Below are 15673 nucleotides of genomic sequence, written 5' to 3'. Positions count from 1 at the left end.
CTCTCTAGGGCTAGATTCTCTCTTCCTATTATCAAGATTTGAAATTGGATTCTTTTCCTACTTCTAGTGGAAATGAGCATGTGGTGGGGGACGTCTAAATTCATTTACAATCCCACTTGGATTTGTCTTTAGCCCCAATATATTTTTTTATTTCCATTTTTTTTCCTTTATTAATTTCCAATATATATATATATATATATATTCGTCTAGACATTTAAAACCTTAATCCTTAATCTTGTCGATAATTTTGAATTAAATGATTAAATTGTAATATATTTTTAACATAGTCATTATGATATTTCTAGTCAGACTCTCAAAATTTAAATATTTTATTTTTTATAATTTCGAATTTTAATTAGTGTGTATATATAGATATAGATTTTTAAGATTTGGGTTTTATTTTATTGTTTAATTCTTTTTAGTTATGCTATAATCCGATTTTTGGTGGTTGTGATTTTATTTTTTTTTTTAATTAAAATTTATTTTTAAAATTATGTTAGGCGGGGTATTTTGGTCCATTGAGCTATTGCGTTTGACCATTTATACAAATAGAAAGTCATTTGTGTTATTTTTCAAAATGGTATTTAAATTTATTCACTTATTGAGTTACCGATAATAACGTGTATTAAGTGAAATTACTATTTTAGTCCTTTAAACTTTTAAATTTACGTCATCTAAGTAAAATTTTAATTTTTTCAGTAATTACCGAATACAAATTTAAAAGTATATATATATATATAAAAACACTTGACTCTGGATTCAGTTCAAGAGCAAAACCTTAAACTTTCAATTATTTTATCATATTCATCCTTAAATTGAATAAACGATGAAATTAATGGTGGTTCCAAACTACTAAATTAGAAATTAGCCCTTAATCATCTAATAAATCATACGAAATTCAATTAACAAAATACTTAAATTTAAGCCATCAAACAAGTATACAAGAACACTCGAAGGTGGCCACAAATTTTATTCTAAAAAAGACACATAACTAATTAGTGAATTATGGAAGAATTTTATCATGAATGACCTAATGAGTTAGAGTAGGTTAATTTTTGTTCTATTAATTGGGCTACTTCATAAATGTATTACTAAAATAATAATATTTATTTTATTTTATTATTTATTTTCTGGAAATTTGAAAATAAGGAGAGGTTCTTAATATTTAATAAGTCATTTATTTGTGAAAGAATTATTTTGAAAAACAGAAAAATAAAATAATTATTTCAAGCATTTAATATTTTAAAATATTGAAGGTATTAATTTATATGCAGAATTATTAAACATCGCGACATGGCATGAGTTATGATCCATATATAGGTGGGAAATGGCCAATAACTTATTTCTAGCTGTTTTCTGAAACATATATATATATATATAATAATTCAGGAGGATCCCAAAATTGCTACTCTTCACTCCAAAAATCAATTAGGATGAATTATTGTCTCTGCGTCATCACTATCGTCCCATTAATTCAATCTCCAAGTCCAAACTTTGAATACCAAATTTCTTAAATAATTAAAACAATATTTTTTTTTTCTTTCAAATGAAGTAAAAATCACCGTCTGCCTACGTCTCTCAGAAGTTTTCACACTCTTGTAAGAAATGTTTTATTCCCTTGAGGGTCAACGTCCTTGCTGACACTCTACTGATACCTGGCTATGATATCATTTATAATAGCTTAAGCCCACTACTAACAAATATTGTCGGTTTTGACTCGTTACGTATCGTCGTTAGCCTCATGAATGTTAAAACACGTCTCTTAGGGAGAGATTTCTATATCCTTATAAGGAATGATTCGTTCCCATAATCCACCCCATTGGAAGCCAAGCGTTCTTTGGTACACTGCTCGGTGTCTGACTTTGATACCATTTGTGACCGTTCAAGCCCATTGCTAATAAATATTGTATGCTTTGGCCTATTACATATTGTCATCAGTCTCACAGTTTTAAAAACGCATCTATTAAGGAGAGCTTTCTACAAACTTATAAGGAATGTTTCATTTCGTTCTCCCGCTGATGTGAGATCTCACAATTATAGATCACTGTTACACTGATTCAACTCTCAAATTTCGTCAAATAATTTAACTGATTTCTAGTTTAAGAATAGTTTTGAAATGTTTATGAGACGTCGATCGCAAAATTTGAAATAATAAAGGTGTATATCTATGATTAGCTTCGGACCTAAAAAAGAATATTTCCAATTAGTCGACGGTTGAGACGTCTTTATTATATAATGAGAAATTATTGCCGGCAGTCGCATAATATGCTTAAATTCTCATTGATTTTTGGAATATGTATAGTAAAAATAACCTAGCTAACATTCAACCTTAGAAAATTGCTTTTGATTGGTCTACGATTGGTCCATAAGTATCAGTCTCCGCATAGTATACTCACTATTCTTATTACGGGTAGCATTGTGGTCAAATATAATTTAAAAAATTACACTTAAAATTGATAATATCATATTATTATGAATATACGTGAAAATTCTATTATTAACATGGACAATATTATTCAACTTCTAAACTTTTTATATATGACAATAGGAACGATGGCATTGAATAATTTGAAAGGTGAAATAGATCGGATCGAGATCGAGATTGAGATCGAGCAATGAATGTGGGGTTATAGTTGGGTTTAGCATTATGTGTAGCGTAGGGGCATGGGATGTCCCATGCGCATGCAAAAGCCAGCCGGCCGCTGAGCTTAATTATATCTTATTGCTATCTTTGGCTCTCTCCACCGCCGGAGAGTACAAAATGGAGGGTGGTCCAGCCGCATGCTTTATTTTTTTTTCCCTTTCTTTTTCTGCCGATGCTGGCGGGCTAGCTGCAAGCTGCATGGCATGGGGCGGCCAATGGCCTGCCTGATTTGGAGACTCTTCTTCCTTGTTGTGCATTATAACATGCCCGCTCACCCATCTGCCATTCATTCCTCTCTCTTGTGTTTTTGTGTGTCTGTCAATCTAACCTATACTCGCCCCATAAATGCTACTCCTTGTCTCCTAATGTCTACGCCTTTAGATTTAGGAAAATGCCCACTCTCATTAAAGCCTCCTAATTTTCCAACTTTTGCTCGGATCGACCAAAGGTCGGTTCGAATCTTAGCTCAGTTCAATCGTACTCGTGCATATAATGCTTTTCACCGATTAAGCTCATTGCAGCATTGAAGGGACTTCGAGATCTTACTATTTCGTTTCTTCACTCAATCTCGACATATAATTTTGAATATTGTCCACAATTTTAATTTTTTTTATAAGTTTCTAAATAAAATATGTTATTTAGACCATTTTAAAGTTTAAAGTTAAATTTAAAGAAATTTATATGTGATTTTTTTTAATATAGATTAATTTATTTACGTATATATAATGGATAAGTAATAAAAATTAATAATAATATATATGCTTTTTATGATTTAGATTGAAAATTAAACAATTTTTCTTGGGTAATTTGTGATATAAATAAAGATAATTAAAAAATAAATTCTCATTTAAGTTTGGCTCACGAAACGACGCCGTATGTATTATGGAATAACGTATTATTTTTTGTTTCTAGTGATCTCGATTGGTAGCAGCTAGGAGCAAGCAATGTCGCTCATATTTGTAATGTTGCAATTAAAAATATACACCAAACTCTTAACTCTAAAGTTAGTTACGTCCGTATTAAATGGTAGCATATGCTACAAGAAACTGCCAGTTTGTGTGGGATTGTGACATTGCAACCATATGACATTGATGTCTTTTTAATGTTTCATGGTTTTATGTAGCTTTCCTAAGTTGTTTTTTTTTTTTGCTTAGCTTTCAAATGAAGCATCTAAACTATAGAGCAAGAAGTTTGCACGTATTAGAAATCGGAATATTAGAGGAGCATAACATTCCTTGTAACGGTGTGGAAATCTCTTCCTAACAAATGTGTTTTAAAATCGTAAGGCTGACCACGATACATAATAGGTCAAATCGGATAATATATGTTAGTGATGTCCGCTGGGCTCCCAAGGGAAGTGGAGTGTGAGATCCTACATTGGTTGGAGAGGGAAACAAAGTATTCGTTATAAGAGTGTGGAAACCTTTCCCAACATATGCTTTGTTAAAACTGTAATGCTAACCACGATAACAGATCAAAACGGATAATATCTGTTAGCGATGTCTGGTGTGCCAATGAGGACGCTGGGCTCCCAAAGGAAGTAGATTGTGAGATCCCACATCAGTTGGAGAGGGAAACAAAGTATTCCTTAAAAGAGTTTGGAAACCTCTCCCAACATATGCTTTGTTAAAACTATAATGTTGACGACGATATGTAACGGGCCAACAAGATCCTACATTAGTTGGAGAGAGAAACAGAGCCTTCCTTGTATGGGTGTGAAAACCTTTCCCAAGATATGCTTTATTAAAACTGTAATGTTGACCACGATACATAATAGGTCAAAATAGATAATATTTATTAGCAATGTCCAGTGTGCCAGTGAAGACACTAGGCCTACAAAGGAAGTAGATTGTGAGATCACAGTGTGCCAGTGAAGACGCTGGGCTCATAAAGGAAGTAGATTGTGAGATCCCACATCAGTTGGAGAGGGAAACAAAGTATTCCTTATAAGAGTGTGGAAACCTCTCACAACAGACGCTTTGTTAAAACTATAAGACTGACAACGATAGGTAACAAGCCAATGAGATCCCATATCGATTGGAGAGGGAAACAAAATCTTCCTTATAAGGGTGTGAACACCTCTCTCTAGGAGACGCTTATATTAGGATATGTAATGGGCAAGAGTGAACAATATTTATTATTTAGGGGCTAAATACGTAATTTTCTATGTAGTTTTTGGTACTAAGTTATTTTCTGGGAATGATAGCAATTTTTAATGTGGAATTTGGTCACCTCTTACTATCAAGGAGTGTTGATTAGCAATGAAATAAAAGTAGATTGAAGAAGAATTATTAGGAGATTTTAACAATCGATTGTTTTTAAAACATTATTCCAATTTTATACGCAACTTTTAGTATATAGTTTGCTTTAAAATTAAGTATAAGGAGTAGTTGTTGGTACGGAATTTGTCACTTCTTCTTTATAATAAATATGATAATTATTAGGGTTTTTTTCGAAAAAACTTTATAATAAAAAAGTTAGGTTAATTAATACGTGATTTTCTTTTAAAGTGAAAGGATAGGCATGGATCTTGAGATTGTTAATTGTGTGACAAAAGGCTATACATAGCCCATAAGGGATTGTGTAAATTAAATGCTGAAATTACTATAAGTATTCAAAGAATTTTATTTATTTATTTTATATATATCAATGCAATTTCTTAATTTGTAAATTGCTTTCTTGGATTGCTACCTTCCATTAATGATTGGTCCTTGTAGGAGTAATTAGAATACTACGGGTTGAAGATTATTAATTAATAATAAATTCAGAAAAATTCAGAAAAATAAAATTAAAAAAACAAATTTGTTTAGAAATATCTAAAAGTAGTTAAATTCGTAATTTTTCAAGTATATAAATAAATATTAACAAATAATATTGTAATTTTTTTTTTAAATTTTAATTAGTTATAGGCATTTTTTTTTTTTGGAATAATTAAATTCTTTTTCGCTCCTTAAATAATTTCAAATATTTTGTATGCTTACATCAATGGAGGGAAGTTGAAGTTAGTATAAAACAATGAATTTTTTTAATCTTTTGGTCATTTCTATTATTTTAGGGTTGTTTTAGGATGATTTTTATTTTTACGGTTGAGGTGTGAAATGACTATTTTACCCCTTTAAAAAAGCTCTAATTCGTTAGGAGTCGGGACCCATATGAAAATGTTGTCTTCATGCAGCTAATCTCCATATAAAAAATCTCTAACCACTAAATGACTCGTTTATTGTCAACTACAGGTACCAAATAAATACAATAAATTTTTGTTTTGTTACCCTTGTTGAACAGATTGTGAATTATTTATTTATTTTTATTTGACGATTTGTTTCTCTCTTTAAATTTAGCAAATATAAATATAAATGTAAGAGAAAAACGTTGAAAAAGCAATCTCAAAATTAAAATGGTTAGAAAACCTGTAATAATAATAAAAAGTATCTAAGTTGCAAGAAGAAACAAAAAAAAAAGAAATATAGATATATATATATATATATATATATATATATATATATATATATATATATGTGTGTATGTATGTATATTAAGTAAGAAAATGAGGTTCGAAAAAAAAACGTCGAGGAAAATGTAAAATAAAATCCAAAATATATAATAGAAATGGAAACCTTACTTTAAACCGCGCATTTAAGGCAAGGTCGAAATGTGAGCCAGGCTTAGAAATTTCAAATTACAGGCGCGAGAAAAAGAAGGAACGTCGAAACGCCGTTGAAAGGGAGCGAAATGAGCCAACGGTCTAGCCGAACGACAAATTATATGATTCTTGTTGCAATTTCCGTTCGTGATTTCCCGCGGAAGTTTCCTCACGATCTACCTTCATCGCTCGACATTTATCCAGAGACTGACATTTTTCTGCGTTGCGTTTTTATGCTAACCGGAGATAGTGAGTGATTGTTTTTCCATGAATCTGCTGCGATCAGAGGCGATGCAATTGGTGCATCTGATCATAATGAATTGGCGCACCGGATCATTTCATATCTCGGTCTCTTCCAATTCAACGATGTGAGTCACATTACATTCGAAATGATCTTCTGGTGTTGGATCTTCTTGTGTATCATGTTTGACGCAATATCTACCACTCCTAAGTGTGCATAGATATGAAAATATTATTACTCAACGAAAGAATACAGATTTAAGAATAAGAATAAAGAATTGGGATCGAATGTTCTATCTTCATTGATATTCATCACCTTTAAATAGGATACAAGATACTAAATAATATCTACCAAGAAAATATAAACTAACTAAATACTGATAATAAAATAAAATATACTACTATTCAAATTCAACTGATTACGATATCTAAAATATATTTCCTAACTAATATATTCTGGAAGATTACGAATATCATATATTCCATAACTAATTCAAACTAAAATAAGTTGCACTAAATTGTGACAATGTTAGGCTCAGTTTCTCTGTTCTTAAACGTCATTTTCATTCTAATTCTGAGTTGCTATTTGATTTTTCATTTTAATATGCGTTAATGTAGATTTCTGAAGATTTCTACATGATCTGATATTTTTCTGTCGATGATAATTCCTGGACTATCCTTAAGCAATTAAGCATTCACAAGTTGATTTAGGCTCCGTTCTCTGTTCTTCATCGTCACTTTCACTGTAATTCTGAATTTGCTATTTGATTTTTCATTTTCGTATGCGCTAATGTAGATTTCTGAAGCTTTCTACATGATCTGATATTTTTCTATCGATGATAATTCCTGGACTATCCTTAAGCAATTAAGCATTCACAAGTTGATTTCATTTTTCGCACAAGTTGATTTAGGCTCCGTTTTCTGTTCTTAATTGTCATTTTCATTGTAATTCTGAGTTTGCTATTTGATGTTTCATTTTCGTATGCGCTAATGTAGATTTCTGAAGCTTTCTACATGATCTTCTTTTTCTGTCGATGATAATTCCTGGACTATACTTGAGCAATTAAGCATTCACAAGTTGATTTCATTTTGTGCACAAGATTTATATTTACATATCGTGAATCACCTTGGTTGTCATGTTAGGTTCCATTTCTTTGTTCGTAATTGTCAATGTCACTGTGATTCTGAGTTTACTACTTGAATTCAGTTTTCGTAAAGGCTAATGTAGGTTTGCCATGTTCTGTACACAATCTTTAATCTTAAAATTTTCTTTTGATGATAACGCCTGGATTACTTTAGCAATTAAGTATTCATTAGTGGATTTCTTTTTGCATACAAAACATATATTTACATTATTCACAAGCGGATCTTCTTTGTTATCGAGTTACGTTCAGTTTCTTTTTTTGTAATCGCAATGTCATTACAATTCTGAGCTTACTACTTGAATTTAGTTTTGTAAACACTAATGTAGGTTCCTAAGTGAACTTTACTTTCAATTTTTATTTTGATGATAATTTATGAACTGTACTTAAAGTAAACGTTTACTTGAATGGATTCTGATTTATTTTGTGTTCTATATTGGCAGACATCATTGAGAATTTGTCTCACTGACATCATCGCACTATGTCGAAATTCTTGCTTCTTGTTTGCATTCCGACTTTCTATTCTTGTCAATAGCATCTGATCGTCTACTTTTCCTCTTTAGCTCAATGCATCTAGAAGCCCATTCCAGAGGACGTATGCTGCCCAGGTGTGTTTACTATTTCTCTGATTTTTGCTTAAAGCTTCGTTCCAGGTCTGAATCTAGCTTTTCGCGAACTTGAGACAAGGATTGCATTTCTAAATTGAAATTTCTGATTCTAATAAGTAGCAGCACATAATTGCCGTAAATGGACAGTATTAGCCTATTAGGTCTTTGGTAATATGGCAGAATGAATTGCCTGGAGACTTGAGTTTTCTTCGACTCTTAACTTACTTTGATGCCAATGTTTCTGTCATCGTTGGTTCATTTACTTGCATGATAAATTTTCAGATTTGTATTCAAGCGAAGTGAGGTGTATAACATTGATAGAAACTTTTGAGAAATTATATTTCCATTCTTGAACCTAGATAAATTTCTAGCTAGTAAGATTGAATGACATGAGAATGTAACGTTATTGTGATGAGTGTACTTCAGTTATAGTATGCTTGGTCTAGTGATTACGAGTAATAAATAAGTACTATAGACTCTACGACAACATGCTTATAAGTAGTGTGTGAACACAACATTTGAGTATTTTTTTATTCTTTGTGCCTTTCCTTTCTTTTTTGGGCATACAAGTGTGGTTCTGAACTCTGCTTGAATCTGTCTTCTCTTTCCTCTAGATGATGCCTATACTTGTGCTGTTAGTGTCATAACTTATAAGTTTCTTTACAGATTAATAACTATATAATACTTCAGTCCCTTGTCGATAATAGGTTCTACTGGTGTATTATAGTTGCAGCAGTATTTGTGGCATAAAGCTGAAGGGGGTTTAGTGTAGTGCCATTCCATTCTACTGTTGAGGAAAAATAACGATTTAAATCCAGTAGCTTGACCTTGACTTTGACAGGTTAAACTTGGAGAATTTGAGGCACAGTCGTTAGAGATAAATGACAACAACGAGAAGTTACAACGCAATTATAGTGAGCAATTGGAAGATAAGCTTGTACTTCAGAAGGCATGGGATGTTTTTATTGATAAGGAGTTACTATAATTCTGTTAGTCTTTACTCTTTTGTAATGTTGCATACTTATACATCGAGGTTATTTTATCATCTATGATTAATAAAGCTAGCATGTTGCCAATTCGATGGCAATTACTTTGAATTCCTGTGATTTGCAGCCTGCAGAAGATGACTTATTACTTTTTATATGGTTTCAGGTTGGTGAGTTTTTCCATCTAGCTCAAAGCATAGCTGCAGCTGAGCAAAGAGAACAGGAAGTGCAGCAAAACAGGGAAGGATCCATTGACAGTCCCTTATTACTGGAACAAGTATGTTTTTGTTGTCTTAGTGTTGGCTGGACATTTATTGTCCTCTTTTGAGTAGTAGCTAGGACTTTGTTATGGCTTGTAGGAAATGACAATGGATCCAACAAAACAAGTTAAACTAGGATATTTCAGTGGTCTACTTCCGAGATAAAAGTCTATGGCTTTTGAAATGATTTTTTTATCGTTCAACTAGGGGCAATGTGTATCTGAGACAAGCTGTGGTTGATGGTTCCATCACTGATCCTGTATCTGGGGTGAAGGTTAGCAACGGGAATCCCTTATTTACAGTAGTCAGCATTACAAAATGATGAATTCTATTTGTTTTCTCTTTCTATAATTGGGTTACAGTCAACAAATATGGAGTTGGACCAAAATCTTTTTTTTTTTCCCTGAAAGTTTTTTTCATTTTTCCTGAAACGATTTGTTACCCCATATTGTTCTTTAAGGTCTTGCCATTGTAAAACTCACATCTGAATTCCAGGTCGAGAAAAATGTGTTTGTCATATTTTATTCTGGAGAGAGAGCAAAGGATAAAATTCTGAAAATAGGCGAAGCTTTTGCAATGTTACCCATTCACTGATGACTTGGTCAAACAATTTCAGATTATTACAGAGGTAATCACGATTGTTATTGTACAATGTCGCACTTTGTTAATTCTTCTTGCTTTTGAGGACTTTTTACAGTCTATTCTCTTGCTCTCTTTGTCTCTGGTAATCTATTCCGTATTTAAATGTCCAAATATCATTAACTGCATCTGAGCAGCTTATAAATACGTACTAATTAAAACTGTACGTTATACTCCATGGTAGTTGCAACCACTCCAAGCATGAGCAGAATATTCTGAAACTGTTGCTTTTTGTAGTCCTTCATTAAAGATATAAGTCAATCATCTTCTTGTTTGACTATAAGCATAAAATCCTGCTCCTACTCTCTTCCTACTATATACTTTATGGTAAGAGAAACCTAAAGATGAGCAGCTATTAGTCAACTATTTTCTTGTTTGGATGGATGTGGTCAGAAGAGAAGATTGCATCCATTACAACACACCCTCCTCTTACTCTCTTCCTACTTTACACTTTAGTCATAAAGGATGTAGCATGAACTTGCCGAATGACTCCACAGAATTTGGAATGAGTAAGACTAAACAACATCAAAGTTATCACTAGTGATTGAGATCCTAAATTGTTTAGGCATTTTTAGAGACCATTATAGAGAGGTTCTGATCAACCTTGAAGGTCTGTACTGCGGTCATCATTCACAAATCCATGAACTAATTAATGTTGAGGCTCGGTCAACATTATGTTCAGTTCCATATTTCTACGTAACCTCAGGAAGAGTATTTTTTTTTTTAAGAGGGACAAATTGTCATCCTCTGTAAAATTGGCGTCGGAAATGAGTTGGCTACGCTATCTCGATTCAGATTGCTTATAGACTGCATCCTGCATCACCAATGATTTTCCAGCAATTCTACATTCGGTCCAGCGTTGTTGTTTACAATTAGTTTCTATACCAGTTTCCTTTGCCTCGCTTTGGCAGTTGTTGAGAGAGTTTCTAGCAGGTTTCTCGGCATGAAAAGAGTTACAAGTTGCTCAACTTGGTCGGATTTGAAGTAGTGAAATCAGAATATCAACCTGGGGTTGTCACGTCATGATATCTACATTTGTCTTCTTTCCTCTTAATTAGTTGGTAGCCTTTCGGAATTATACGAGGGATAGGTTGCTTAAATATTTCCCTCAAACCATGCAAGAAATCAAGTTCTGTTGATGCTAATCTCTTATCCAGTGGATGCTAATCTCTTATGCAGCTTCATCAGAAAATAGGGCTAGATGGTTGCAAAGTAGTTAGTCTTGCCATTGTTTCAAAGCTTGCAAAATAGCATAAAATTCCAAGACGTAGGTTGAATACCTTCCACTATGGGTGAGTTCTTTCAATCAAGTTCTGCTGTCTTTTTATTATCTCAGGAGTCTGATTGCATACTTTATTTTTAGGAAAGCGAAGGAATTATATAAGAGTTAGGGTAACAAAAACCACTAAAGGATGTTGGCAATATTTCGAATCATTTCCTTGGTCCAGAAATTAAGAAATGACATTCTTTTATTTTGTTTGATAGATTGGAATGGTAGGAACGTACAAGATCGTGAGCACATCTGTCTGTATATAAGTTTTGACTTTTGGGTACCCAGTGAAGTGCAGGGGACAAAGTTTAATCGTTGCCTATACTGTGCCTATGGAAAAAGTACCACTAATTCAAAGTGGGGTGATTTGATATCGGTGGTCATTACCATTTTAGTTGTACTATATGAAATTGCAAAGTTCTCCATGTGAATTGGTAAAAAGAGGACATCTTTTTGTCCTGGAGATTTACCTAAATTTTTTGGTCGATTTATTTCTTTCATTTGTTTTATATCTCCAAGCGTATTTAATGTGCAGATGCCCAAGGCAAATAGTGAATTGCAGGGTAGAGTCTACTCTATTGAAACTTTCCCTTTCCTATTTGCTGTAATGTTTGGTGATTGCCATGGAATATGCTTATTGCTGGCAACATTATATCTTATAATAAGGGAGAAGAATTTTTCCAGCCAGGTAATTGCCATTGTCTTGTAGTGTGAATTCTTGTCCTTTGTCTGCCAATATAAGTTTATTTGACCTTGTTAACGACAGAAACATCGAGATATCAATGAAATTACTTTTGGGACCCGTTATGTTATCAAGATGATGGCACTTTTGTCGATCTACACATGACTGATTTATAATGAATTCTTGCTGTCCCATTTGAATTGTTTGTGCCTTCTGCATACTGTTGTCGCGATGCTTCATGCAGGTATCAAACAGTGTAAATCAACTCATTGTGGGCTATATTCCTCCGTGCGAGTGACTTATATCCTCCGTTTTCCAGAGATACTAATACCATTGGTTTAATAAAGGTTCGTGACGCGTATCCATTTGGTGTGGATCTGAAGTGGCAAGGCACTCGAAGTGAGTGACCTTTTCTCAAATCTTTGAAGATGAAGATGTCTATACTACTGGAGTAGCTCAAATGAACAGAGGAATTATATTGAGCTACTTCAAAGCAAAATTGTTTGGAGAAAACATTAACATCTGGTGAGTTGCTTTAAGATGGATCCATTATATCATCATTAAAATAATTTCTTTATTGAATTATTAATTAATTGGCAGTCTTTCTGTAGAATTAGTTGTTTGAAAATTTTCCTCCGGATGGCGGATTCTTGAATGAGATGTAATGTAGTCAATTATGTGCAATTGATGAATAAACTTAAAAAAAAAGAGTTTATCTAGTGAGTTAGTTGTGGAAGAATCATCTCCTCAAAACAACCACATCCTAAAATTCTAAATACTGTAACTTAAGAGCCATGAGATTTCCTTTTCAAATTTATCACATTTTAATACAAGAATCCGATCTTCTATTTCCAGTGTGAAGATTCTGTTTTCTTTATTCTAACAAGTGTAAATTTTGTTTCATTGTTTCAGGTACCAATTTGTTCCACAGATGATTTTCATCAACAGTTTATATGGTTACCTCTCACTTCTCATAATTGTAAAGTGGTGCTCTGGATCTCAAGCTAACCTGTATCACGTAATGATGTAAATGTTCTTTAGTCCTACAGATGATCTAGGCGAAAACCAGCTTTTGCCAGGACAGAAGTTACAACTGTTAATAACTATATTTTTACAATTTCAGCATCTGTTAATTCTGTCTGCCCTCACTGCCGTCTCGGTTGAAGAAACAACATGAAGAAGTAGGCGATGTTATATTTTTTTCGTCTCTTATAGCAGCTTCTATATTTTATTTTGTTGTACTTTTCCTTGCCATTCACTGCTAATTTCTGATCTCATCTTTGCCAGAGGCACCAAGGTCAATCCTACTCCCTACTTCACAGCACAATCTTGAAATGGAACGATGCCACGGTTCCCACGGCCACGAGGAGTTCGAGTTAGTGAGGTTTTTGTACACCAGCTTATACATTCCGTAGAGTTCGTACTTGGTGCAGTTTCTAAAACACCATCCTATCTACGCGTATGGGCCCTCAGGTAAAAAATAAATACATTTTACCATTATTCTAACCTAAATGCTGCTACACTTAGATGCATTAACGTTTATAGGAATCTGTGAGCTACTGAATTAGTAATGCAGAGATACCATTAGTATCTGAAATATCAATTTACGTTACTAAAAAAGAGTCGTAGTTTTTTACCTTTTTGACAAATTATACCCGCCATTTTTAAAATGGATTTGAACATTCATGTAGCTTGCGAGTGTAAGGATCATACCCTCCTGTTATTTTGCTTTAACGAAACTGGTATTCACGGGAAGTGAAAAATAAATCCGACTACCAAGCCTATCATAGTAATACCTATGCTAATTAGAGGGATGTTTGAAATTAAAACTAGATCTTAGAAAGTGTGATTTCTAACAGTAGTCCCTTTACTCTTAAATGTATAAATATATTCAAATGCGTTCTTCAGGTCCAAATTTCTATATTTAGATAGCGCTATCATTTATAAGCTTTTTAGTCGAGATACACGTAACTTTTGATTGTGGTATCATTTATAGTTAAACTACTGATATTTCTTTCATTAGTTATCTACCTATTTTACGTTTTTCTCTTTCACTCAGCCAAGCGCATTCGGAGTTCTCGAGTGTATTTTACAAGGTTCTACTCCTAGCTTGGGGGTTGGTTCTGCCACACCTTTTATTTTTCTTCCTCTTTTCAACAAAAATGCATTGGGGGAATCAGTAAGATGATAACCATTTACTTCTTGACATCTGCAGGTTCAATAGTGTTTGATCATCCGGATGGTGTAAGAATAGCCATTTTCATTTGTGCAACTGTCGGAGTTTTACTAGTTCTAAGCGCTTTCCTGCCCGCCTTGGGGCTCCACTGGGTGGAGTTTCAGAAGAAATCTTCTCGTTTTCGTTGCACCGGGAGAAGGATGAGTGACGACATATTTCTGAAGCTTGGCCATCAACTCAACTCCCAAGGAAAATCGAGAGGTTAGTTCCAAAAACTTATTCAATTCTTCCACCCTTTTAGAACTGTTTTCCAAATAATTAACAAGTTTGGTTGATAATATTACTTTTTTACCCCCCTCACACACACGCACACACAAATGTTTAAAAGCAATACACTAAATGACAGTTATTTGAAAAGGTTTTTTTTTCTCCTCTAATTTAAATCTCCACGGTTTAAGTTTGGATTTAAAAAACAAGGGTTTTTAATTGGAATAAATATAAGGTCAAAATACTTTTTTAGTTTATGTAATTTAAATTTCATTTTATTTTAGTATTTATATTTTCAAAGGTTAGTTTCATTTTATTTTAGTATTTATATTTTTAAATGTTTAAATTTAGTCATGTACTTTTTATAAATTTTAAATTAAGTAATTCGAAGTTCTAAAGATTTATTAAGTAGATGATCAAATCTGGACACTTAAATTACATTTGCTAAAATAGAGTAAAGGAAAAGGATTTAAATGATATTTAAACCTAAATTTAATCATTCAATGATATTAATGCCATAATAAGTGAGCCCCACAAGTGACTACTTGAGTTTGCCTTGACTCTAGGAGGCATATGTTAGAAGACTTTCTTTTAACCATTTGATTCGTTTAAAAAAATTTCTTTCTATTTTAGAATATTTAGCTTTTATTTCGTACATTTCTTAAAAATAATTTTCCTTTTATTTCGTACATTTCTTAAAAATACATTGGATTTGTACATAAATTCCATATAACAAAACCCTATCTTTGAATTGATTATGAAAATAGGCTTAAAAAACAATTAAAATAAATAATTTTAAAAAACTCTTTAATTTTAAAATTTAGAATATGGGTATTAAAATAGTTTTAGAAACTAAAAAAACTAAAATTAAATGTTATTTTTTAATTAGAAAAGGTTTATATGATTAAAAAAATATTTTAAAAAATTAGAAAAGGAAAAAAAAAACTAAAATTAGATGTAGTTTTTTATTAAAGAAAAGTATAGCTTTTTTATTTATTAGGTAAAGTTTCAAAAATGAAAGGGTTATCAGGCTTTAAAAAAATTAAAATAAATAGTTTTCAAAAACACTCTTTAATTTTAAAATTTTGAGTATGCTTATCAAAATATTTTTAAAAACTA

General features: G+C 32.4%; 1 pseudogene; it reads left to right on the top strand.

Annotated features, from left to right (window-relative positions):
- Window positions 1–6673: 6673 nt before the first annotated feature.
- On the top strand, window positions 6674–14867 carry LOC111805642 (annotated as a pseudogene).
- The last annotated feature ends 806 nt before the right edge of the window (window positions 14868–15673 follow it).

The sequence above is a fragment of the Cucurbita pepo genome, chromosome LG11 (genome assembly GCF_002806865.2).
Source record: "Cucurbita pepo subsp. pepo cultivar mu-cu-16 chromosome LG11, ASM280686v2, whole genome shotgun sequence".
NCBI lineage: Eukaryota > Viridiplantae > Streptophyta > Magnoliopsida > Cucurbitales > Cucurbitaceae > Cucurbita > Cucurbita pepo.
Note: the sequence above shows the minus strand (reverse complement) of the source record. Positions and strands in the feature narration are given on the sequence as shown.